Source organism: Acinonyx jubatus, chromosome C2, assembly GCF_027475565.1.
Source record: "Acinonyx jubatus isolate Ajub_Pintada_27869175 chromosome C2, VMU_Ajub_asm_v1.0, whole genome shotgun sequence".
In the NCBI taxonomy this organism is placed as follows: Eukaryota; Metazoa; Chordata; class Mammalia; order Carnivora; family Felidae; genus Acinonyx; species Acinonyx jubatus.
This window is the reverse complement of record NC_069384.1, coordinates 131,922,927-131,950,201: the sequence shown is the minus strand read 5'-3', so window position 1 is coordinate 131,950,201 and position 27,275 is coordinate 131,922,927. Positions and strand designations below refer to the sequence as shown.

Sequence of the window (27,275 nt, the reverse complement as noted above, 5' to 3'; positions counted from 1 at the left end):
CTGAAGGTAGGTCAACTGATACCACCAAGTCTGAGAAGCAGAAAGGAAAAGAGAATGAAGAAAAATCAGCACAGACTAAGAAAGCTCCAGGACACCACCAGTCCCACCAGCTGGGAGTTCCAGAAGGACAGGAAAGAGAGAAAGGAGCAATAAGAATGTTTTAAGAAATGGGGCACCTGGGTGGCTCAGTTGGTTAAGCGTCCGACTTCAGCTCAGGTCATGATCTCATGGTCCGTGAGTTCGAGCCCCGCGTCGGGCTCTGTGCTGACGGCTCAGAGCCTGGAGTCTGTTTCAGATTCTGTGTCTCCCTCTTTCTCTCCTCCCCAGCTCATGCTCTGTCTCACTCTTCTCAAAAATAAATAAATGTTAAAAAAAAAAAAAAAGAATGTTTTAAGAAATAATGGCTGAAAATTCCCCAAATGTGATGAAAAATAAGAACTGATGTTTACTTAAGGGCAAAACTAACAGAAGCAGTTGTGTGAGGCAACTGAACTAAGCCCCATGCCACTGGGTGTTTCTGACACAGAAAGACTGGGAGTTCAATGAAACAAAATTCCTTGTGAACAAAAGTCCAATGAGAGGTGAGTGCTATGGTGGCTCTAACAGCTCTCTGCTAAAGATCCTTCATATAATAAGAGAAGGCAGTAGATGGAAATCCAGGTGTCCATCTACGCACCCCTGGCCACTCTCACTCACCAGCCTCCAGGCTTCTGCTCTCTTGCTGTGCTCCTGCTCCCTTCACATCCGAGAGCTGCCTGGCCCTCCCCAGTGCTCACAACCAGGTTTCCTGATGTCACACACACACACACACACACACACACACACACACACACACACACACCCTCTCAGACTGTTTGCCTGTCCCCACCCCTACCTTTAAATCACTAGAGTGGCAAGTAGCCACAGTGGCAAGGAGGTTTGCCTTATCCCTCCAGTGAGGGGCAAAGGACTGAGATGCCTGCCTTACATGTTTCAGGGAGACTGACCCACCCTGGCTAGTTGGGGAGTCCCACACAAATCATATTTCAATCAAAGGTTGGAGGAGGGGGCAGGAGGTGAGCTGATTTTAAGTGCTTAAAACATTTTCTTATACTTAGTCATCTTTCAAATTCATTCTTAAAGATTGTTTATCTTAGGTTATTTACTAAAGAGGGGTTGCTATTTTCTCCAATAAACCCTTTTCTAATTCTAATTTTACAGCAAGTTATCAATAGGGAAATCAGGGCTCCATATGCAAAATTTTGCCTCCAGAAGCTTTTTGTCCAAAGTATCAATAGATGCCTTCACAGAAGAGTGATGAAAGGGTCTTTAATGAAATCCCACAATTTGATTACTTCTTTTGAGGTAGCATATTTAGCTGTCTCTAAAAAGATTTTCTTCCTAAAACATAATACACTCATTTTAATTATTGTGGGCTAAGAAAGGACTCTGTGCCCATTTATAGACAGAATGCTTCATTTGCCCATTGCCAATTGTGATTTTTCTATTGACAGAAATATACTGGCAGTATACATTTCAATAGCACCTAACACCAAAGTTTCTAAGCCCTCTCTTATACATATTATACTATTACCAAATACATGCATAGGAAGATTAACTTCCTAAATATAGCCTCCTCTATAGCCATATTTGGCGGAATTATAAAATCTTAGGAATGATTTCTTTTGACCAAGGAAAGAATATTTTATGAGCATTAAGAGACACAATGCATTATCTAAGAAAGATCTATCCAGTTAGAAAAACATGAGGAGATTTCAAATCTTTAGAGTTACATTTTTAGACCATTTCAAAACTTCAGAATTCTTTTAAAATTTTGAGGGAGGTTATATCTTAAAATAGGTTTTAATTTAGCATTTCTATTGCAAACTCTAAATTGCAGTGAATTCTGAATACTAAAATTCTGCTTATTGAATAAGTTTTAACATAACAAAAACTGCAAAGCCAAATTCTATTCTAGCAGTGAAGATTCTGCTTTGCAGGAATTAATTTTCTAAGTTCATAACCATTAAAAAGCATGAATTTTCCTCTTCCCCACCACACATTAAAAATAGTTTTTGTTGTATCACATTCTTTTCAAATAGTGGCATGCAACTCTCTCTCTCTTTTCTTGTCCTGCTAAAAATATGTACAACTTAACCAACCTACTAAAATCAAAGCAACTTTTTTTCCCCCACAGCTACCAGTTTCCTGGATGTGAATCTTCCACACAGCTATCTTAGTATTTCCTGTATCCTTACATAAATAGAAAATTGTTCTATTTGGACCCTTCATGATCAAATTCTCTCTTGATGATTGCCTAATTAATAGAAAGAGGCAGTGGTAAAAGATCATGCTAAAATGATTTGCATCTGTCTTTAGAAAACATTTTTGCACTCGCATATGAAAATGAATAGTGATATCCTGGGAATTTAGAACTTTCTTCTTTTAAAGTCTGTCACACTTCTATTTCACATCTTTTTCTAGAATACAGGCAGAAGTGCATCTCCTGTTTTTCTCATCCACATCCCCACTCAGCCTTTGAATAATTCTGAAAGCATGGTGAAATAAGATCTCCTCTTAGGGAAATCCAGATGCCGTATTTCTCAAAAGACTGTTCTTAGCTCATGTGTTCAATGATTTTACCATTTATTAGATATTTTGCCAGCTTGCCAAGAATGGCTAGGGAGTCACCAATTTACAGTCCTCCATAAAGCAGGTAAATCACATTTCCAATATACCATTTCCTTGACCCTTCGGTCACTATATTTAAAGCTTTTTTATATTAAAGCTTTGGCACTAATTACTTAAAAGAAAGATTCTCTACTAAGGCAAATTTATTGTGGAACTGTCCATTTTAAAAGATATGATTAAAATATCTGACCAGCATTTCTCTACCTACTAGGCAGCAGGTATTTCTTGCTATCTACACATATATAAGAAGTGGACCACCTGACCCCCTTCCCTTAGAAAAAATTATCATATGGGCTAGATTAAATAAATATTATTAAATACAATAAAACATGTAATGCTTAAAGGTGTTTTCTTTCAATGTTTCCTTTATTTTTGAGAGTGAGAGAGACAGAGTATGAGCAGGGGAGGGGCAGAGAGAGAAGGAGACAGAATCCACGAAGCAAGCTCCAAGCTCTGAACTGTCAGCACAGAGCCCGACGCAGGGATCAAACCCGTGAACCACGAGATCATGACCCAAGCCGAAGTCGGAGGCTCAACTGACTGAGCCACCCATGCGCCCCTTAAAGATGCTTTTAAGTCAAAATATTAAGCACCTTCTTTTTTAAATGGCTTTGACCCATTTTGTTCTGGAATGAAATGCCTAATTCAAACTTTAATTGAAGGTGAGATATAATTTTAATGGCAGTTATCACACTAAATTTCTAACAAATGGCAAGGATAAAGAAAAACTATAAACAGAATAACAAAACATATTCATAGATTATGATCTGATATTGAGAAACTGAATTCAAAATGCTTTATTGTATTCTCATGTAGTGGTGGTTATAACACAGTGGTTACCAATACAGTAACACTTATTTATTGATAGTATTTGAGGAACTGGGTGGCCTCCAGTTAAATAAGTAAATCTATTTTAATTTTAAATAAAAACCCCACACAAGCATCTGCACTCCTGAATTCTGTGAGCACATTCTCCCTAAAGGCTGGCCCTCTGTACCCCCACCAATGGCCAAGCCAGTGTGCAAGGGCCACTTACAAGGCTCAGGGAGCTTGTTTCTTGCTCTCTTGAGTGCTCTCTCTCACTCTCTCTAATCTCCATATCTGATTTTTAAACTTTTGGTTCATCTTTCTAGTTGTTCATTGCCTCAACAAATAAATAGAAGTTTACCATATAATCATATTAAACAATAAAATCAACATATATATGTGGAATATTCTAGGAGCTAATACAATGCTATCTCTTATTCATCTGTAAAAGGAGAAAAACATTCAAGGATTAACAATATATCTAATAGATGCCATTTTAAAAAGTTAAATGAGAGGCACCTGGGTGGCTCAGTCAGTTAAATGTCTCTCAATTCAGGCTCAGATCATGATCTCCCATGAGATAGAGCCCTGCACTGGGCTCTACAGAGCCTGCTTGGAATTCTTTCTCCCTCTCTCTCTGCCCCTCCCCCGTTCATATGCACACGCGCACACCTGCACTCATTCACTCTCACACAAAATAAATAAGTAAACATTTTTTTAAATAATAAATAAACACTTTTAAAAAAGTTAAATGATATCTAAAGCCACTGGTCTTCTAAATAACAAGACTGAAGAATCTGGAATCCATAATCAAGTGACTCAAGCATCTGTTGTCACATTTACATGCTATTGTTGGTAGATGTTTTTTCAGGTAATAAAGTAACTAAATCATAAACAGTACCATTAACAAAACATTATGGACAAATTATTTCAGTTTGTTTAAAACACATAGGCTCTTTGTCTCACTGATTTTTTTCACTCTCAGAGGCAGTGAGGGGGAAAAAACTGGGTTCTGGTGATTCCATTTCTGGCGACTAAATTTTAGACTGATGCCATATAGGTGGCACATATGGGTATTATTTATTTCATAATATGCCTGAATGTATTTCCAATTGTTTTGTCTATTCTTCTGCCACAGCTTCCAGAAAATACCATTCTGAAGTCCATATTTACAGAATCTTTGCAGTGAGGATTCCCAGGGAAGAACATTTATTCATGCACTGCTACTTGAGGTAACTCCTCCTCACTCTTCCCTCACTCTGGGGGAAGCATCTCCAGGAGGAAGCATCTCCAGGAAGACAGATGCCTGCTCAACCTGACTCCAAAAAGGTCAGTCAGAAAAAGCATGTATTTTTTATAAGCCAACTATACAAACCACAGAATGAATAACATAAAGGAAGACTAAAATATTAAGGAGCTAAGCATACAACTTTAAAAGTAAAAAAAAAAAAAACTCAAAAAAGAAAAGAAAAAGAAATAAGGACAAAAAAAGATAAAACTAGAAACTAATGAAACAAAAGGGTAACAACAGAGCAACAGAGAAGATCAATAAACCTTGTTTAAAAAGATTATGAAACTGGGGTGCCAGGTGGCTCAGTTAGTTAAGCTTTTGACTTCAGCCCAGGTCATGATCTCGCAGTTTATGGGTTCAAGCCCCACAATGGGCTCTTTGCTGACAGCTCCCAGCCTGGAGCCTGCTTCAGATTCTGTGTCTCCCTCTCTCTCTGCCCCTGCGCTCTTGCACTCTGTCTCTCTCTCTCTCTCTCTCTAAAATAAGCAAACATAAAAAAAAAAAAAAATTATGAAATTGATAAACCATGGCAAGCCTAATTTAGAAAAAAGAAAGGACAAATAAAAAATACGAGTAATGAAAAGAAGGACATAACTATATATGCGGTGGATTACAAAAAGGTGGGATGAACGTTTTAATAAATTTGAAAACTTAAGGAACAAAGCCCCAGAACCTCTATTGCACCATTTCTTATTAAAGTGTTATTTAGTAATTTAAATTCAGGCTCTGAATGAGTAAATTCAGGTTTTTGATTCAAAGGAATAAAACTAAAAATTTTACCTACGATATTTCATACTAAGTATTATGATTTATAAATACTATAAATTTAAGAATGATGCCCACATCTTTTTAAAAAATTTACCTAATCCAGAGTTTTCTTCCAGTATTTCTATTTCACCTTTGGGATTATTTAATACAGGTGTATAAATGTTGCCAGGTGATTATAATTTAATAACTTTCTAAAACTTAACTGAATGACCCTTGTACTTCCAAATTTAATATTAACTTTGAGCTGCCATATGACTGCCTTATTCCAGTCCCAGGTAAGTGCAAGAACAATAAACTCAAAGCATTATATAGCCAGGAGAGATTTCAGCCCCACACTTTACAGATATGAAATCTAGACCTAGTGAGGTGAAGTAACTTCCCAGGTTGTCACATTAACTTTCTTTCCTCCAACACAGAAGGTCATGATAACTCAGCACTCGGTGGAACACATGATGCTGCCCTATTACCCTCACTATTAAGGTGATGGAAAGCCAGTGCTAAAACCCCAATGTGTGGCCCTCTGGGGCTACTATGTGGAAGCAGCATAGTCACTAGCCTTAAGGGGAGTTTTCACACATTATCTAAAAGATTACTTTCCGCACACACAAAAATTGCCATTATTTTAACATGTCTCTTCTTTTATCTTCCTGGTTTAAATGCCTTGTTGATTGCAAAGTTCATGGTGACAATTTGCTCCTCCTTGTAATAAACTAGCACAATTTTACAGTCTTTAGCCTCTCAGATTAAGGGTATGAGACTGTTGAACAGTCGTCCTTTGATTCTTCAGTTATACAAAAGTCATATAAAAAGTCAGATAGCAACACAAGCAGGTTAAAAGGAGAATAATCAGGCAATCATCTAAAGTCTTTTCTACATAATACTAAATTTTTTACAAGACATTTGAATGATTCACAGAATAAAAATCTGGCATTGTAGAATCAAAATATCAAGATGTAGTTTCCTCTTTTGCATAAATTTCCAAAATGACTGCTACAATGTCCCTCATGCTAGATGGTCTTTTTCCATGTGACCTTGCACTGTCCCATCAAAAAGTAGGGTCTCATTCCCCTCTCCCTGCATCTGGGCTGCCAATGATTCACTTGTAACTAGAAGAATGCAACAGAAGTGACTCAGTGTGACCTCTGGGGCTAGGTCACAGAGGCCATGAAGGCTCCACCTGGTTCTCTTGGAAGGCTTATTCAACCACCTAAGACCATCACATTGGAAAGGCCACACACAGGCACTCGGCTGAGCCCAATTTTCCCATTACCCACACCAAGGTGCTCAATATGGGTGTGAGTAAGCCAACTAGGAAGGGAAGCCCCAACTGTTTGAATTACCCAGCCATTCAAGTCTTCCCAGTTGAGGCCCAGACATTGGTGAGCAAAGACAGACACCCTAGATGTGTCTTGCCCAAACTGCTGACCCAAAGAATCCATGATCATAATAAAAGGGTTACTGTTCATGCCACTAAGTTTAAGGCAGTTTGTTATACAGTTAGATATAGTAGATAACCACAAAAGCATGTTTGGGCCAAAAACACAACCAAAAAAACTAAAACTCTTGATTACTGCTGCGTATAGTTATAGGACTAATTCTTATATTTATTCGCTAGGTGGCCAGATAACAGAAGGTTAAAAAGACCCTTCAGACCTGACCCAACTGAAAGGAAGATCAATCCACTAGCACATGGAGGATGTATGTCCTTAACAAAATGGGACCGTATCCTATGCACATCCGCATTACGAAGGACAGAAAAGGGCTAAGTACCAGGAAAAGGCCAGGCCAGGGAAGGAAGAGCCTTTTATAGCATAGCTATCTCATTCTCCAGTCACTGCCAGGCAACCTACTAAGGAAACTATGAGTCTCCAAGGAGCTCATGAGACAAAGAACACAGGCAAGGGGAAGGAGGAGATAAAGAACACACAAGTTGCTCCTTTACCCTTTGAGGTACAGGATGACACATGGCTAATATCACAAAAGAGAGAAGAGAGCCTAAGATATAATTTACCATACAGACTTGAACACCAATGAGGAAAAATCAAGTATTTTAACTATCTTTATCTTTTATCCTTCAAAATTCTGTTGAAAACATATTTATATTTTAAGTCTCTTTAAGTAATTTGCATCAAAATAACTCCAACATTCATCATCAACAATTTGGACTTCTCCTCTAAATAAAAAGATGATAGAGTTATATGAAGCACATTCATTTGATGCCATAATATCACTGAGTCTTTATACAGATGGTATTAATTTTCTTTAGACTGGATGCTCTTGGTGGTAAATTATTCCTGGAGTTTTGGTAGTAACAAATTTGAATCCCAAACTGCAGAATATATTTTTCCATGAGAAACAGTGCCAGGAAAGACACCTTCCCTCTTGACCATTTCTTCACCCCATGAACCATTTTATTTCCCTTCTTCAATACTTCAGTAAAGATACTTTGAGTAGACGTATGAATTTGTTCACTACAGAAACCCATTAGCTCCAGCAAAACCTCTAACAGCAAGGGATATTACATTTTCTTGATCAAAACAGTGAAAAACAACCAGCTCAAAAGCAAAATATTTGGTTATTTGTTGTTTTAAAAAGCTGAATAATCTTTCATTCCATATTCTACATCCTTCCTCAGATTTGTCTATTTCCTAGTATGGCAGGTTTCCTGAGTCAATTTGTACCTTGTTAATTCTGATGCTTTGCATCGTATTAAAGTAGGCTATGATCAGCAAAAATCAGCAACAACAAAAAACCTTTCAGTCAGATCAAAACAAGAAATGCTTTTCAAGATTATAGGCTCTTACTAAGCATGCTTTGAGTTAATTAAGTAAAAATAATGGAAACCTTGGCAGACTATTTTAGATGCCCATGAATTACTTCCTGAGGTATAATAACCAAGTTAGGCCTGGATTTTCTTCATGATATTTATTCCGTTCCATGTTTCTAAACGTAGACTGAATGGGGTATCCCTCTTTTTCTCTCTCATCTTTCCTCTTGCACAAAGCTGTGAGTGGGAGATGGGTGGACAATGGATGGGCACTGTCCTCTCCCTCCACCAAACCTGGCTTGACCCAAACAATGTAAAGATGACCTTTTTAAAAATAATCAAAGTTTCCCATACTGCAAACGATGAATTTGAAAGGAAAAACAGCGTAAACAGAATAAATCAATAGAAATTTCCTAGTGACAGAGATGAAACACCACCTAAATAAGAAGAGGAAACAGTGATAAAACTTAAAGGAAAAATATTAGAGCAGCAAATAAACCTACCTATACAACCAGAGAATATATCTAAACCGGGAAGTTCCAGTGCCATAAAAACTCATGAACTATGGAGCATGGATGACTCTAACATGAAATATGTGGTGAAAAATTTCAGAGAATCTACCAGCAAATACATGCTGATTCTATGTTAGGTTTTGGCTAAATATCAGCACAAAGTGAGTGTGGATGTTAACACTGAGAGCTCTCAGCTTAAAATAAAAAAGACACGGTGAGAATAAATATGAAGATTTCATTGAAGACTTAAGCACCTTCCAGGTCTTGAATCAAAAGCATTTAACTTCATAGAAGAACGTTCACTAATGTTATGCATTGTTTGGTTTATGTTAGTTTTTCCTTACCACATTATAAAAAGTATGTTTTAATTGATTTATTCTAATATCTATTAATGCAGCTTTGTATGCAGATGAAATCTTTCTTTCCTAAATTGAAAGTGTTGTTTACAACTTTAAGTGATATTTTATGAATCTACCTTTCAATCTTTAAACCACGGTCTCTTCAAATCCTATAACAATAAGATTCTCTAACAAACTCTATAGGAATTTTTAATCATTCATTTCTATTATAATGTAATTTCATAAAAACTAAGATTTCCTAAACTCTATTCAAAAAAATAAAGATATCTTATTTTTAATACCACAAATTCTAGACCAGTAAAATTGGACCACCAAGAGAAAAAAACTTGAAAATTAAAATTTAGCATCTCGGAAGTACATTAATACTCTAATTAATAAGCTCAAAATTAAATTCAACATACTAAAATTAATGATGGGTGAACATAAGGAATATATCCTTTGAAAAACTATCTTTCTCCTAGATAATATTAATGTTTACGAAAATTTAATCAAACTAGTATGCTTTTCCCTAGTTTCTCTGCTCGCTGTTAAATATATTTCTCCATATACACACACACAATACGCTTTATTATTCTCATGAAAAATTTACTGACTATATTAAAATCTGTTAGAGTTACCTTAATTTTCTCTCCAACTACTTTCTCCCAAACTCAAAACTAAAACAAAAAACTTCTCATAAGTACTATGTACACCAAAAGTTCCATACTAAGCTCGGTCGGTATAGCATACTGACTCTTGATCTTAGGGTCATGAGTTCAAGTCCCATGTTGGGTGTAGAGCTTACTTTAAAAATAGATAGATAGAGGGGCACCTGGGTGGTTCCGAGTTAAGCGTCCGACTTGGGCTCAGGTCATGATCTTGCGGTTCGTGAGTTCAAGCCCCACATCGGGCTCTGTGCTGACAGCTCAGAGCCTGGAGCCTGCTTCGGATTCTGTGTCTCCCTTTCTCCCCACCACTCCCCCAGTTGTGCTCTGTCTTCTCTCTCTCTCTCAAAAATAAACATTAAAAAAATATTTTTAATTAAAAACAAAAATAGATAGATGAAAAAAAAGTTCCACATAAAATTTAAGCACCCTATACAAAATGACTAAGTTTTGTTTTCTTCTGTTTTTTATCAATGCAATCATGAAAATGACTTCATGAAATCTAAATTATAAATACACAAATATATTTATAATATTCCTCTTCTATAAGTAATTGGATTTAATTTCATATTCTCAAAGCAAAGTCACTTTACATTTCTCAAAATCTTTTTTTTTTTTAGTTTTTTTTTTTTTAACGTTTATTTATTTTTGAGACAGAGAGAGACAGAGCATGAACGGGGGAGGGTCAGAGAGAGGGAGACACAGAATCCGAAACGGGCTCCAGGCTCTGAGCGGTCAGCACAGAGCCCAACGCGGGGCTCGAACCCACGGGCCGCGAGATCATGACCTGAGCTGAAGTCGGCTGCTTAACTGACTGAGCCACCCAGGCGCCCCTACATTTCTCAAAATCTTTGACAAAATGTAAACATTTCCTTACAGCCAAATCTAAAGTGATATTGCTTCAGGTAAACATAGAAGAAAGCAGTAAACCATTAAAATATTAATTTAATTGTTTACTAATCATAATAGAATCTCAGCAACATTCTGACAATATGATTTAAGAAAAATTTTACGCCACATCTCATACTAGGCAGTGATCCTATTTTCTGAATCAAGACATTTAGTAAGCCCACAGAAGAGTCTTATAATCTAAAGAATATAGCATACCTTATAATCAAATTTTAACTAACCAGTGAGAAGCACCCACGACTGAAGGGCTGGGCTTGCTAAAGGAAAGGAAGAGCATTTCTAGAGTAGGGCACAACATACAAAACCACAGGGATGCTAGTAAGGATGGTAAAGTGACTGCGGTCTGCAAGGCCCAAGCTGGCTACAACAGGGATTGGCGAGAAGGAGGAAAGGATCCTAGACAGACATCAAGGAGAGATGGGAGGTATCCTGAAAACCAAGATGAAGGTCAGGGCTCCAGCCTAAAAGCAAAGATCATCATGGAACTGTTGAGTGAAAAAATGTTTAAAATAGTGCAATAATGGTATTAATCTGAAAACTATCCGAAAAGGATTGGGAGGCAAGGAAGAGGACGGGGCAAGGAGATTAATTATTGTAGTGTTCCAAGCATATGGTGACAAGAACCTGGTACCAGCATCAGACATGATGGGGCAGATGTGGGGGACAATGAGAACACACTCAGCTGGCAGGAGGAGGCGATCTTCAACACCAGTATCTCAAGAAAGGTTTTGTTTGTTTGGATGGTGGATTTGGTTTGGTGAGGAAGTACATTTTTATGGACCTAACTAGGATCCATGCCACAGTCATTGTACGTTAATATTTCTTCAGCAAGAAAGCAGAATAACTCAGCAGAGAGCACCTGCTTTCACAGTCAGGAGCCCACAAATCTATTTTTAGCTTTTTGAGCAATGTCGCTCATCACCTTATACAACCAAATAGGTCTCAGTTCCCTTCAAAGAAAAATAGTAGAGCAAACTGATATAACTCATGAAGTCTTATGGGGAAATAACAAACTTGAATCTATGAAACAAAGTGCTTGGGAATAAAACTACTCTACAAATGTTAAACCACTAGCAAGTAATATTTTCTAAATAATGCCAGATGACCTTCAATTTTACCAAACTGGTTGCATTTTGTGTTTTGATGAGAGCGCTGATGTCCAAACACACTAATACCAAAATTTACCATTTTACCTACTTGTGATCATCTTCTATATCCATTTTTAGCTTCTAAGGTTGAAGATCAATCACAGTTGTGATACAATTTTGAAACACCATATGACTATTTTAAAAAAAGTGACAAGCAAAATATTACCATAAATTCAAATCCAAATCAAATATTAAAAACAAATCCGAAGCAGGTTGCAGGCTCAGAGCCTGACGCGAGGCACGAACTCACGAACAGCGAGATCATGACCTGAGCTGAAGTAGGGCGCCCAACTGACTGAGCCACCCAGGTGCCCCAAGAGTGTACATTTTAAGTTATGACCTCAAGAACTCAGCTCATATGCATCAATTTGGATAACAACTGTTTAAATTTATCAGACAAGAACATAAAAAGATCTCCTCGGTTGGTAAAATATTTCTACTTTTACCCAAGTTAAACAGATGGATAACCCAAGCCCAAGCCTTCTAGGTTACTCCTGGGACTCAGTGAGAACCATGTCTGCACTCTGGGATGTCATCATATATGTACCAAGATTACTTTTATAATTACTAGCATTACTTTTATAATATAACTAAGTACATTATATATATTTAAATATAATATAATATATATTAAGTTAATGTAGTTCAATATTATATTATATTATATTATATTATATTATATTATATTATAAATATAATTATAATATAACTAAAAAAATAGGAAGGCGGCTGACACATAACCTTGTTTCAAATATCCAGCTAACTTAGATGCCACAATGCTTATCACACATTACCATAATTTTCCAATTTAGGCATTATCAGAAAATAAATCGATACACTATGTATTTCCAGTGGTCTCTGCTACCATCAGATTTTTATTAATTCCATCTTCATCTGAATAGACATGCTATTTTAAAGGCTAGCATCAAAAATGTATAACAAACCAAAACCTGGGATGCAGCCTCGATCCCCACCGCCTCCTCCCTGAGGCTACCTGCCTCAAAGACAGCCAAGTTGTTCACCCCACTAATAAGTTATGCAATGCCATCCACAGGTCTTAGCTCACGCTATTCCCTTTGCCCGGAAGTTCACCAAGCAGTGGACGCCACCGGTGCCCTGCCCAAATCCCCCAACTGCTTTCAGAGTGTTGGTTGCTGAGACTTGCTTTAAGATAATACACAATTATAAATAAACATAAAAAGAAATTTTTTTTAAAAGATAATACACGATGGGGACAAGTGGGTAGGACTACAGAGGAAACGAGATTGGCCATGAGCTGATAACTGTTGAAGCTAGATGATGAGTACGTAAGGGTTTACTATACCATCCTATTTGTGTCTATTTTCCATAGAGGATAGAGACAGAATCCAGGAAATGGAGAGGGGAATTAAATACACACTTAGAATGACAATCTGATAGTACCCACAAATTAGGTTTCACTTCTATTTGCTTAAAGATTATTTGGGATAAATTACTGGAATTAATAGATATCACTAAAATAAAAAAAATGTAGTGAAGATTCAGTAAATGTGTTTTGAAATAAATTGAAATGAAATACACTGAAGTGAACTGACATTTCTTTTGTGGAGTCATGATAAAGGTAAGTAAACAGCCAGATTCCACCTGAAGGGCATGACTCCTTAAATGTTAAGTTTCTTCTCCTATTATTCTGTGAGTACAAAAGCAGTCACTGATTCTTATGAAGGTTGTGTTTTCCATATATGTCTTCAATAAATTCTCACAAAAATCCAGTGAAGTCTATTCCGTTATTATACCTATTTTAGAGAAGAGGAAACGAAGTTTAGAAGGTGACCCCACCCTAGATTCACACCAAGGCAGGTGACTCCAAAGCCTAAGCCACATACTACTCCTTCCGAAGCAGTGGTCTGTGGAACTGATATCATCGGTGCCCTAATGCCTTGCCGTAGAGTTAACAAAGCAACAACATTTGGGCAAAACATCTTCAGAGTGGCCCACGCTTCAAGCGCCTGACTAATACTGTGTGTGGCTATTCCACCGATGGTATCACTGGGCTCCCTTTCTGGTAGTCACGGCTTTACATTAAGCTGTGCACTTCTTCTCCAGGATTCCCATGGTCCGTGACACAAATGTCAGGCTTGTCTGGTTAATACTCAGTCCCACGATGTTGTGTCTTTCCTAGGTGATAAATCTATGCAAGAACTAAACTCATTCTCTAGGCCCTTTTAAACACAATGACCAAATAAAGCAGCTATCTTTTTAGACTATCATGAAAGACACGAGAAAATTCAGTAATTTCTTTAATTTATTTTTATTTATTTTTAGAGAGAGAGAGACAGAGAGGGCAAGCGGAGGAGGGGCAGAGAGAGCAGGGGAGAGAGTGCAGAGCCTGATGTGGGGCTCAAACTCACGAACCATGAGATCATGACCTGAGCTGAAATCAAGAGTCAGACACTTCACCCAGGCACCCCGGAAAACTCTGTTGTAAACTAACAAATTTCTAAGGTATAATTGTTAGCAAAACCCACAATTTCAAATTTCCTTTCATGAAACAGAGCTTAAACACATAAATAAAGAGAAAGATGATAAGGAACCAAAAACTAAACTAACATGGTCAAACTCATTTGTTGACAGATAACAGCATGTGAAAATAATTCATCTGAGTTGCCAAAAAAAGGAAACAGGAATCAAAAGTTAAAAGGATGATCTCTTTCTTCAACTCTGTGACAGGAAAAAAAAGAAAAAAATACCCTCCAAGGCATCATCAGCCACCCCAAGCCTGCAACCACATGGCTGTATTTTAGACCGGGTGGAGCAGAGAGTAAATAAACACAGTTTCTATTTTTAGCATGCTTTCCCTGGCCACTCTGAAATTTCCAAGTCACAAACTATTGCCTGCTATCTTTTAGATTTGTACTCAAAGAATTCATAAAAAACACCTCAGATCAGGAAATGACATTACATAAGTTCCTAGGTAAAACTAATTTATTTGAGAAAATAATTTATTATGTAAAAACTATTATATAATCACGACATAAACTAGAAAGACTGCCTAAATATTTCCATTGCATATACTCAAAAGAGTACATCCTCTCAAATATAAATTACTGGTGTTAACAGAGTAAATTTTTCATTTTAAAACTCAAATTTTGTTAAAGTTTTGAAAATGAACTTATTTGCAAAAATTAACAGTACAATAAAATCTAAAATGAAGATACAATTTACATATTAACAAATTGCAAAGAATTGCAAAAATCTCTCCAAAATTTAAATTCGCAGTATGCTCAAAAACTCAACTTTACTCAAGAATAATAGATTGGAAATAAAAAGGACAACTATCTGTATGTTCCACTTCTTCATACATTTTAGAAAGAAAATGAGGGGATTGTCTACACACATCAGGCAGGGCCAAATTATCCATTGGACAGTAGACACGATGTTTAAGGCCCACAGTGTTTTTAGGGGCCCACAAAAATGTCTGAATTTCTTTTAAAATCAGAAGGGAAAAAAGAACTATCAGGGTGAATGTTTTACTATGTAATATTAATAATTTTGTCTTTACACCAGCATAGTTGTAATAATTTTATTTGATTTTTAAATGGAGGAAGGAGACCACAAAGAGAAAAAGGCCTAGGACCATGAAAGTCCATATGCAATGTTGCTACATACATTCTTAACCCTTGAACAACATGGGTTTGAACCGCACAGGCCCACTTATATGCAATTTTTTCAATACATAGAGTACTATAAATGTATTTTCTCTTCCTTATGATTTACTTAACATCTTTTCTCTAGCTTCCTTTATTATAATAGTACAGAATACATACAACATACAAAATATGTGTTAATCAACTGTTTATGTTATCAGTAAGACTTCTGGTCAACAGTAAGCTATTAGTAGTTAAGTTCTGGGGTGAGTCAAAAGTTATACATGGATTTTTGACTGCACTGGAATCTGTGTCCCTAACCCCTGCATTGTTCAAGGGTCAACCGTAAGTCCTTCCTGTCCCAGAAGCCTCTCTGTGTAGATATGGATTATGCTTCTCAAAGTAGAAGATGGTTAGTGGTACCTTTGCTGGGCGTGGAGGGTGATGGGCACCTGTCAGCAACTACTCCATTTGTAGGGACCTCTTCCTTCCCATCACCTTCCTTCCTCCAGTTGCCCCTGAGGATGGGGCACAGAACTAATGGGATCCTGTATACTGTTCATATTCTGAGGATACTTAAACAGCAAGCTGGGGCTGCTACAATAGCACAGCTTTGTTCCGAATCAGTTGTTTGGTTGCTTTTTAAATTTCAGATGCCTTTGGAAATCTGACAAAAACTTCTCAGAAACGTACGCGCATACCCACCCAATTCTGCATGCAATTAATTCCATCACTGGAAACCCATTTCTCATACATAGAAGATTTAAAATTTTTGTAAATAATACTCTCACCCCCACTTTAAATGCAAAAATTAACTGGTTGCTTCTAAAAAATAATAATAAAAGAAATCTAAATAGTGCAGATAAAACAAAAAGTACACCGGATATTACCAGAAAGTTGCGCTTAGAGGGCAGCTACTTTGGTTTGATAGGAAGCTGACATTGGATCCTGGTCTTCCAACATTCAAGCAGCTTCAACTTCTAGTTTTTGTTTTAACAATGAAAGGCATGTAGTGCCGGGTGGAATCACAGCCCAACTTTGCCAGCAGACTGGCACAGGCGTGAGCGATGAGTGTGAAAATCCCCCAGACCTCTTGCGGTTCCATCCACTTTTCATCACGGCCTGTGCCCACACACCCTGGGCCTTCTGGGGCAAGGACGGCACCGCCGAGCCTATCTGTGCCACGAAGGGCGGCTCAGTACGCATTTCAACACAAGGCTGCCAGAACCAAAATCACCTTCAAAGGTGTGCTGCTGTTGTTCTCGGAGTCTCCTGGCTTCTGCCCGCACAAAGGCTGCCACAGCTGTGTCACTGACTCTAGCGCACCGTTCAACTTGGTTTTCTGCTTCCACGCAGCGCTTCCAGGACGGCAACTGAGCAAAGGCACTGCCAGTGTTTCAGCAGCATCCATCGTAGTGATGGCAAAGCCTCGAACTGGAAGACAGACCTTACTCACATGCAGGGAGCCAGAAAACCACCAAATATGCCGACCCATCCATAAGCTCCTCCCCCTAAAAACGGGGTTTTCCCTTTCTGAAAACACGCATGCACACTCTCGCGCACACACTCTCCTCACATTTGTCCTCAGTGTTATTAACCAAATGCACTCCACGGTCTGCTCCCACTTTTTGTTAAGATCTCTCAAAAAGGGGAAGGAGTAAAAGTCACAGCCCCGGGCCTGGCCAAACCGACAGCTCTGTGTGCAGTCAGTGCATCAACGGTTTTCAGGGGAGGATTACTGGCTGGCAGGCTTGACGACACTAAACAGGCACACGGAGAGCTGCAGTGCTCACGACACATGGGACTTTTCAGCACAGAAGCAAAACCAAATTAGCTGGCCCGTGTCCAGATGCTCCTTCTTTCACAGGATCAAGGTTTTCTTACCACCACAATCCTACACTTCAAGTATATCCATGGCCACTGTACTTTCCAAAAAGAGACCACGAAAGACGAATTCTTTGAAAATACATACACACACAACAACTGAAAAGCATCAGGTGGTTGAAATGCAAAAGGCCCAGGGGCTCACCAAGCCGCAGGCTGAAGGGACCTGTCCTGCCAAGATCTGCTTTAAAATATCAGAAGAGACACAGGCAACTTGAGCGCATAGTGCCATGTCTACAATAGCGTTCTGCCTCTTCTGTACTCAGCCACAAAAGCAACCTGACACTTCCCCGAAGTAAAACTTCACCACCACCCTCCCCCGCTGGCGAGGCCTTCCCCACCTGGCCGTATGGTACTCGACTTGGCTGAGCCTTTGGAGCTCTGTCCTCTCACGCAGCTGCATCCCTGCAGCTGGGCACGCCAGGCTTTTGCCTGAATCTATGTTTTCATTAACAAGGACCTGGCTATACAACCGGCTTAGGGGTTCTGTGTCTCGCCAAATTCAGTGATGAAAGCAAAACTGAAGTGCTGGGGCACCAAAGTACTTTGCTGCCCTTAGCATTTTCCAGTGTGAGACGAGACAGATGTCCATGGTCACAAGGCAAGAGAGGCCCGCTTTAGTGGCCATCAAAGGGGGACAAAACTAGTTCTGTAACGTGAGAGTCACTCCAGTGGCGACTTCCAGACCATACATAGCATCATTCTATCCCACTGGTACTCACCTGCAGCAAAGTCTTAGTAATATCTTGGAACACATACACGCAAAAATCTTCACAGAAACTAATTTGAAAGCATCAGGAAAGAAATCAATGGGGAAAAAAAATCTTTAAAAAAGTAGGGGAGTGCCTCGTGGCTCAGTCGGTTGAACGTCTGACTCTTGATTTCAGTTCAGGTCATGATCTCACAGTTTGTGAGATCAAGCTCCGCGTTGGGACTCTGTGCTGACAGAACAGAGCCTGCTTGGGATTCTCAGTCTCCCTCTCTCTCTGCCTCTGCCCCAGTCACTCTCTCTCAAAAATAAGTAAACATTTTTAAAAAAAATTAAAAAAAAAAAAGGAAGAAATCAATGGGAAAAAATTGCAAATCACGAGTCCCAGAATAAGAATTGGTGCTCCGGTCTAAAGATGATTAGACTCTAAACTGAAACCTTAAAAGAAAATAAATTCTACATATGGATACCCTGTTTCAAAATGCTTAAAAACTGTCCCTCCCTGGCTCACAAATATGCCCATTCCTAACTTATAACACCTTTCCTATTAGAAACAAATGGTTCTGAGCCAGATACAACTTAAATTTTGCTTTGTAACTTTAAGTAAATCAATTCATGGCAAGTAGGAAGAAACTCTCAAAATTTAATGGGGGTTGAGGGTAGAGGCAGATAAGTACCTAGATCAGTTGTCCAATTTCAACCAAGCCATTTTAGAATGCAAATTACAAAGTTATACTTATGAGTTAGATCATTTTAGTTCAATTCAGCCCATGTTCTTGCCACAGAAATCATGCACTTACTTAAATTTTAATAGTAACATGTATTAGAACTGATCATTTCTTTAAAAAAGACAAAAAGGTAAATGCAAGCATTTTTCTTGTGAGAGAAGAGCTTGCTATAATTTAAGCTTTCCAGTCCCTTTTAAAAAAAATACTCTTTAATCCAGACTGATTCTTTGACCATAAAGAAAGGTGGATGGATGATGGTACCATTTGCCACACTAAATAGCTCCACACAAGGACCAGGGAGGAGGGTGGGAGCGGGATAAGAAAAGGAAGTCGAGATCTGAACACACTGCAGTGAAGTGCGCTGAGTGAGCTGAACAGACAGATATATCTGGGGCTTCCAGGGCAAATCTGACTCCAGACATCAATTGGAGACTCATCAGTGAATGCCTAGTTAACTGCAGCTAAGGCTGTGGAAAAGTTGTCCAGGATGAGGCATGAGACAAGGGAAGCAGGGCTGGTAACAGTATGGCATGGTGAGTCCTGATAACCTTCACCAGTGGCAGATGGTGGAGGAGTAAATGCAAGAAAAGGACACAGAGCAGATCACAGATACTTTTGCAAGACCCAGCTGAAGAGAGAACTGAAGAGTGAGGAGGGAAAGTTACTCCTACGTTCCTTGTTTAAGAACGTGAGCATGTATGCATGCTGACCGAGGAGACACAAGCACAGGAGAGAGAGAATGGGAGCTGGGGCACAGGGACAGCTGGCAAGGCAGGCAGGCAGCCCCCGACCATAACAGAGGGAAGACTGGTGAACAGCTCTTAAGGCAAAGGCTCAGGGGTTTCTCTGAGAAGCAGGAGATGAGACCATATGCTAAGGATGCTGGTGGGGAGGTGACAGGATGGACATCCTCAGATTTCCCTGCCAACAACTGTCCACTTGTGTGGGCACTGCCCACCGAGAGTCAGGGATGCAGACTTGGCCCAGAGAGTGGAGTCTTTCCCTCGGAGAAGGACAGTCTGTGACCTTCATCGGCACCAGCTCCACCCTGGGTCACATGACCGTGGGAATGGTACTGCCCCAGCACAGTTGGCACAACTCAGCCCCCACATTCTGAAGGGTCTCCAGCCACCCGGGAGCCACACCTTCCACGTAGCTTTTGAAAGCAACAGGTGGCCTCCAGAATGGCCTGGTGTAATACTGTTGCTCTCTTGGAATGACAAATAGCTCCAACCTGCTAAATAAATTTAGTGCAAAACGGTGATTTTTTTAACTTCAAGGACACACAGATGCTCTGCCTTATCAGAAGAAGCAGTGAAGCAGTTAATTTTTCTAAGTAACAGTGGACCAGAGACAAATGTTCAAGGCACTGAACTTCTGAGCCCTCACAACAGAAAAAAAGTTCTGGTTTCTCAATCAGCCATACAGCTCAGCACTTCAAATAGGTGCTGCCCCAAGATTAGTTGCTGATGATACTGGGTTTCTATTTTTGTCTCTTGTTAGTTAACTGGGTGAGGAATTAAGTGCCACCTTCCTGATTTATGTGAGTAAACTGTGTGAAGGTACTTACGGCATGGAAAGAGAGTGAAAGGAGGGCCGGACGGCAGGCCAGGGGTTCTGGGGCCCAAGGTCAGCCTTGCTAACGTTCTGTGCGACTGCATGTGACTTTGTACACATGAGCCCCACATTTCACCTGTAAAGTGGGGGCCACCAAATGATGTCTACTGCACAAGATAGTTGTGAAAGGAAACTGAGCTGATGTTAAATGTGCCTCCTAGAGATTAAAGAACTATGCAAATATGAGGTGTCATTAACATACAAATGAATTTGCCCAGATTTTTTTTTCCTTTGGTTTATGAAGGTGGTTTTTTTTTTTTTAAACCATCATTTTATGTTTTTAAAACATCTTGCTTTAGGGGTTTTAAACTTATTTCAAAACATCAGGTAATTATACTGATGAAATGAGCAGATCAACCAACATGTAGCTATATTTCAATTTATAGAAAATACGATGATATAAAGAGTTTAACTGATTTTCTTAGAAGTCAAAATATAAGATAGATACAAAGTTCAGATCCTCTGTCTTCAATTGGATACTCTCTATGAGGAAAAAATAAAGTGTAATTTGTAATTTTGCTAATGAAAGTATCATCTTTTCAAGTCCACTGAAAAATACTAAAAACACAGAAATAACTGTATTTAAGTTACTACTGCCTTAAGAGACTGCCTGAATTTTTCTCTCTGAATTTTTACCATCGTCCACAGTAATACGAAGGTGATTATCTTTAGTATCACAGTCACTGCTACCTACTACACAGACCCTTTTGAAACTGAGATGAAGACTTCAAGGTCACTCTCCTGGTGGTGACTAAAATGATCCTGCCAGCCCACCAGCTCACAGAGCTGAGAAATAATAACAAGGATGGACTAGGGAGAATACACAGGCCTGGCGTTCAGTGTTTCCATTTAAAACAGTAAGCAAACCAAAGTCAAAGCGCGAGCGAAATTAAAAATATGAAACCAAAACATGATATTCAAATAAGGTGGAACAGGGAGTATTGAAAACAACATTTTAAGTTACGGACGATAAGAGAAGGGGAAAAATTACAATATGACCTTTAAAATAGGACAGAGGTTTTGCTGGGGTTTTTGAGGGGAGGAGAGCAAGTAGTTTAATGGATTTATGAACAGACTTACAGGAACAGCATGGACCTTTCTCACGTGGAGAATCAAATCGACGGCAAAATGGCAGAAACTGAATCATTCAGATAACAGATTCTCACCAGATCTATACAGGTTTTACTTACCACATCAGTCATGCAACAAGTACTTTTACCCAGGTGACCAAAAGACATGTAAGAAATCTGGCAGGCAAGAAGTCTTGTATTTCTACGGCAAACAGAGGAGAAAGCAGAGTCCTTTCAATGACACAGGGGCACAGACCCTAAATCAGAGCCCTTAACTCTGGACCGGCAGCCCCTGGTCTCTAAGGCCAGCTTCCTGACTGCTGGGGCTGGAGTCCGCATCTCACATTTGAGCCTCTCCAGGGAAACTAGGGGAATCCAGCCTCCCAACCTACTTGAGGCTCTTCTCTTGTTGGTTTTAAACCTAACCCCAGGGGACCGCTCTATTTAGTCAGCAGAAGAGCCTAAGGCTAGATTAGCTGTCCTCTCTACATATGAAATTAGCCTTCTTGCAAATGTAGTTGCTTGACTGTTCCTCTCACTCTCAAGATGCTCCCTCTTGTCCAGTTCTCACATCCAGAAGCTAGGCTAACCTGTCTACTGTTCTCATTTGCGCAGGGGCCACAGCTCCAGGACACGTCTTGGGGCCAAGCTTCAATTGACCACTCACGTGAATTAGCTCCTGGAGCTGTTTATGGAGGGCATCCCATTGACAACAACAGAGGCAGAGCACCCCAGAGCTGACCGTACCTTTCCTTACACCTCTGTTCTCCTCCCCATCACCTTTAAAACACAGCCTCCTGATAAATGTGCCCAAGTGTCCCTGGCACACCACTGTGTGCCACCAGTGGATTAAGGGCCCGCTGAGATACTGCTTCCAGCACCCACCCCACCCCCATTCCTACCCTCACATAGTTGGGTGGCACCTCTAGCCACAAGAGATCTCCTCCAACTTGCTGTGCAATGACATCTCTTCCTAGCTATAGCCTGGTGTGGAGCAGGCTGAAAGTGCTCTTTTGGAGCATGATTAATGGATCCAGGGGCATTAATAGCAGGTGTTCCGAGGAATAGCAGGCCCAGGAGCTGCCGAATTCTCTCTGGGGACAGGAGCTTTCTCACACCCTGTTATTGGGTGACATCTTCTAAGCCATCTTCCTCTTTTTTGCCTTGCTATCTGGTAACAATGAGGACAGCAGGATAAATGCAGGGGGTCAGGGCGCTGCCCCAGAAAGGACACTTTTCATCTACTTTGAAGTAAGGAGCCCAGCAGAGGCCCATATGCCCTGCTTCTCGCACTCTGTTTTACTGTCTTGTTTCCAGGCCCCTCGGGATAGTGTTCATCAATGGCAGCTATTCTTTGGGACAAAAGGGCTATTTAACTATTTAAAAATATTCTTCAACAATACTTTCTTCCCTAACAAAGATGGGTAAGAAGATCTGGCTAATTATGCTGTAGGAAAGAATTTTTTCCTTACAGATTCTTTGCTTGGTAAATATTACAGAGTACCAAATGTTCACAAAAAGATTATAGGCTTTCCCCCCAAAGAATGTTAAAGTTCATTTCTACTGTTCTTCCCATTTATAAAGAAGTAAATTAAACTGCTCCCTCAAATTGTATGTGTTAATAAGCAGGCCCTCATCGTGATCAGGAGGCACCATAACACTCCTCTGCTGCCAGACTGTGGGTACTCCTCCCGCCTCCAGAGACTGGAGTCCCCAGAGACTCGGCCCTCGTACCAGACCTCTTCTGCAGCGCCTGCCCAGGAGGAGCAGACACAAGCTCCTCTGCCGGAAGATCCACCCATGCCAATGTGGAAGAGAAAAAAACCTGACCTGAAAGAATAAATGTGAATGGTGATGATGTGCTAACAGAGCAACCAAGCTAAGGAGTAAAGTTACTTGGTGGGTACTCAAGGCCATAACTATGGGACACTGGATATTTTCGTGTTACCGCTTTGCAGCCAATAAAATATATTTTACAGATGCTCTGGGAGTTCAACGGCCATTCTTCTTGACCGCATGGGGCTGTGTGGTGAGAAAAATGCCACAGCATTCAGAAAGTAGACGTTCACCCAAAGGTCATGACATACCAGCCCAGAATGTCAGCCCGCCACAATGGGGGGTGCTGAAGCGTCACTGGATCGGTTCTCTTCCCCCCAGCGTAAATTACACGTGCAAATAGATACCTGTCTCACAAGTGTCGATTTATAATCTTCCATGAGTAAAAAGGATTTTTACCACGTTGCCACCTAAACACAAGATGAGGTGGTTAAAGGAAATGCAAAGACTCCTTTCAGCAAAATCTGAAATGTACACCTATCTCTAGAAATAGTGCTCATGTCTCAGTCCAATTAATTCTTCCTAAAAAATATTCCCAGCGGGGAGGTTCTCCCTCCACATTCAGAATGTCATAGGTACGCCAATGTCCTTTGTCTTATGAGGGATAGAAGAGAGCCAAGAGATGGATGAGGAAGCAGTGCTGCACAGTAATGATTAATCCAGGCAGATCAAGGCTCCAAATAACCAGCCCAGGCCTTTCGGGGGAACTGACACAACATACTCCTTTACTTGGATCAAAAATACATTCTTATGGTACAATCATGAGTACAGTGTAGACCATCATTTTTGTACCTGAAAATCTGTCTCTCCAGATTTGACTACGGAGTTTTTCCCCTTCTTCGGTATTTTGTATCCCCTCAGAAAAAGGGCAACTCAACTCCTTAGAGGAAAGCTCCTGTGAGATAGCTGAAGGTTTTGCCCTACCCCTGTCCCCCACCAACCACAGGATCACCACTAGCCTGTCACTGTGTAATCCTGGAGCTGCCTGTTCTCTCATATGTAACAGAGCTAAATGCAGTGAAGACCTAATATAGGAGAAAGCCTTCAGAGCCGTTCTTAACCCTAGCTATACCTTAAAATTTCCCAGGGCACTTTAGGAAACCCCCCCCCAAAAGTCTAATTTAATTGGACTTGAGTAGATCTACACATTATTAGTGCTAGAGATCAGATTTAATTCTGGTGTCCTAAAATGACCCATCTAAAGATTTGGTGTTTTCCCCACCAGGAAGAATTGTCAGATGGGACAAGGTAAGTGTTCAGTAGAGCTAAAACCATATGCTGACCGTCTGGGAGTCTAGGCATTCAGAGGTAATCAAACAACTCTCACTTTTGTCTTAAAGACCTGGATAACTGGTTTCTGTTTGCTAACTGCTTTTGAGACCAAAAAGCGCACTCTAGAAAACTGTCATGCAGAGAACAGGTGCTCCACAAATGAGTGGTTCTCAAAGTTTTGTATGAGTGGCACACTTTCGAATATTAAACCTTCTGAGCGCACCTGAACAGATTAAGATGCTCAACACGACACCAACAAGTCATGCATATCCCCAGCAATCACAGTAGCGTAAAACTGACTACAGTGACCAGGACGCCCTTCGCCACGGAGTCACCTTCCCACCCAGGTCCCATGACTTATGTGCCCTCGATACAGTCCATGAAGAAACGGTCTTCACATTACTCCAGCAGGCTGCACCTCCCTCTACCTGCCCTCTGCGCCATCACTCAGCTCAGGACTCCGCCGGGTCCTACCACAGCACAAACGTTCCACTGCAGCTAAAAGACATTTCACGTATTGATCAACAGACAGCAGCACACTGTGAAAGGCACTGTCTGTCACCTACTGCAGAGTGGAGTAGCCAATAAAGCACCTGACTGTGATTAATTTTCACAATGGACTTGTTCAAATCAACTTATTTATTGAAGTATGATATACCCCCAGAAATATCATGAGTGTATACAATTCAATGGATTCTTACGACATGCCCACTCTCAAAAGCATCCCCAGATCCAGCAGCCAAAAATTACTGTCACCCAGCACCAAAATTATTATTGGTTCCACCTCCCAGTCATTAGCCTCAAATGTAACCACTATTCTGATTTTTACCATCACAAATTAGTCTGCCTGTTTTTACACTTATATAAATGGAATCATACGACATGTATTGCTTTACCTCTGGTGTCTTTCCCTGAACATTATGCTTGAGACACTGGCGTGGCACATGTAGCAGTTATCTGTTCATTTTGTTCTTTCTTTCTGTTTTTTTTTTTCTTTACAGTATTCCATTATATGATATGCTATTTTACAAGATGGGCATTTTGAGTTTGGGGCTGTTACAGTTAATGCTGCTATATAAGCATTCTTGTACATATCTTTCAGTCTAGTACATTTGGGTATATACCTTGCTATATAACTAGTAAGAAAGACAGTGTGGTATGAACAGAAGGATAGGCAAATAAACCGATATAACAAAATAGACTCCAGAAACAGACTCTCACATACACAGTCTCTTGATTTATGACAAAGGGCCAATGCAATGCAGTGAGGGGAAATGATATTTTCTTTTTTATTTTTTTTTAATGTTTATTTATTTTAGAGACAGAGCATAAGTGGGGGGAGGGGCAGAAAGAGCTAGAGACAGAATCTGAAACAGGCTGCAGGCTCTGAGCTGTCAGCACAGAGCCCGATGTGGGGCTCGAACCCATGAACCATGAGATCATGACCTGAGCTGAAGTTGGACACTCAACCAACTGAGCCACCCAGGTGCCCCTGGAAATGATATTTTCAAATAAATGGCGCTGAATTAATTAAATGGATATTTATATGGAAAGAAAATCTTGACCCCTATCTCCCACCATACAGAAAAAATAAATTCCAGATATATTGTAGATGTAGCTGTGAAAATAAAGTTTCTAGACATTAAATAAATGAATACCTACATGGTCTTAAGCTAAGTAAAGGTTTCTTACACAGGACACAAAAATAATAACCATAAAGGAAAATACTGATAAATTGGATTCACTAAAATTAAGAATTGTATTCAATAAAAAGACACCCTTTAAGACAGGGAAAATACAACTCACATACTAGAAGACATTTTAAATATACGTATCATACAAAAGATATATCCAGAAAACGTAAAGAAGTCCTACAATGTTTTAAAAGAGAAAAGCCCAATTTTTTAAATGGGCATGTAACAAAGGAGACTATCCATATGGTGAAGAAAACATATGAAAGGGTGTTCAACATCATTAGTTATCAGGGAAATGCAACCTAAAAGCCACAGTAAGGTACTATTATATAACCATACTAAGTGTTAAGAAAGCACTTAGAGCAACCAGAACCTGGTAGGTGAAAAATCACATAATAACATCTACTAAAGCTAAACATACATATCCTATGCCACAGCGATTCTACTTTTAAAATTATTTTTAATATATAAAAAATTTACAGAAATATGTTTAAACTAGAGAAAGCCTTCAACAAACCATCAAAAACTCCAAAGATAAACACATCCTTAAAACTGGCATTATATCAGGAATTCTATTAGTTCCAATATGAAACATCTGAATAATTCTTTAGATATTTATATGGACTATTAGCACAGATTGGTAGAAGTAAAAATCTCAGTTAATCACTGCATTTCTTTCAATAATAAACATTAAACCATATTAACTATTTGAAAAATCACATCTACTATGCCCACAGGATATCAGAGCTCAGAAGGAAGATGAAAAATAAAAGATAGCAGGAAACCATATGGAGAGAGTCATATGGCTTGTGATTCTAATGGTAACTGCAAATGAGGTCACTTATCCCTCTGTGGCCACACTAATTGGTCAAGAGCAATAGAGGCTTCATCAGCAATCCTCATAAAAAAAGAGCCCACCCCTTCCTGGGCATTTTCAATTTAGAGAGCAACACCTGCTACCCAT

The 27,275-nt window shown here is 39.6% G+C and overlaps 1 protein-coding gene across 3 annotated transcripts in view; it reads right to left on the bottom strand.

Annotated features, from left to right (window-relative positions):
- PLCL2 (phospholipase C like 2) overlaps window positions 1–27,275 on the bottom strand; it is a 188,458-nt gene that overhangs the window by 144,668 nt on the left and 16,515 nt on the right. The window lies entirely within an intron of this gene.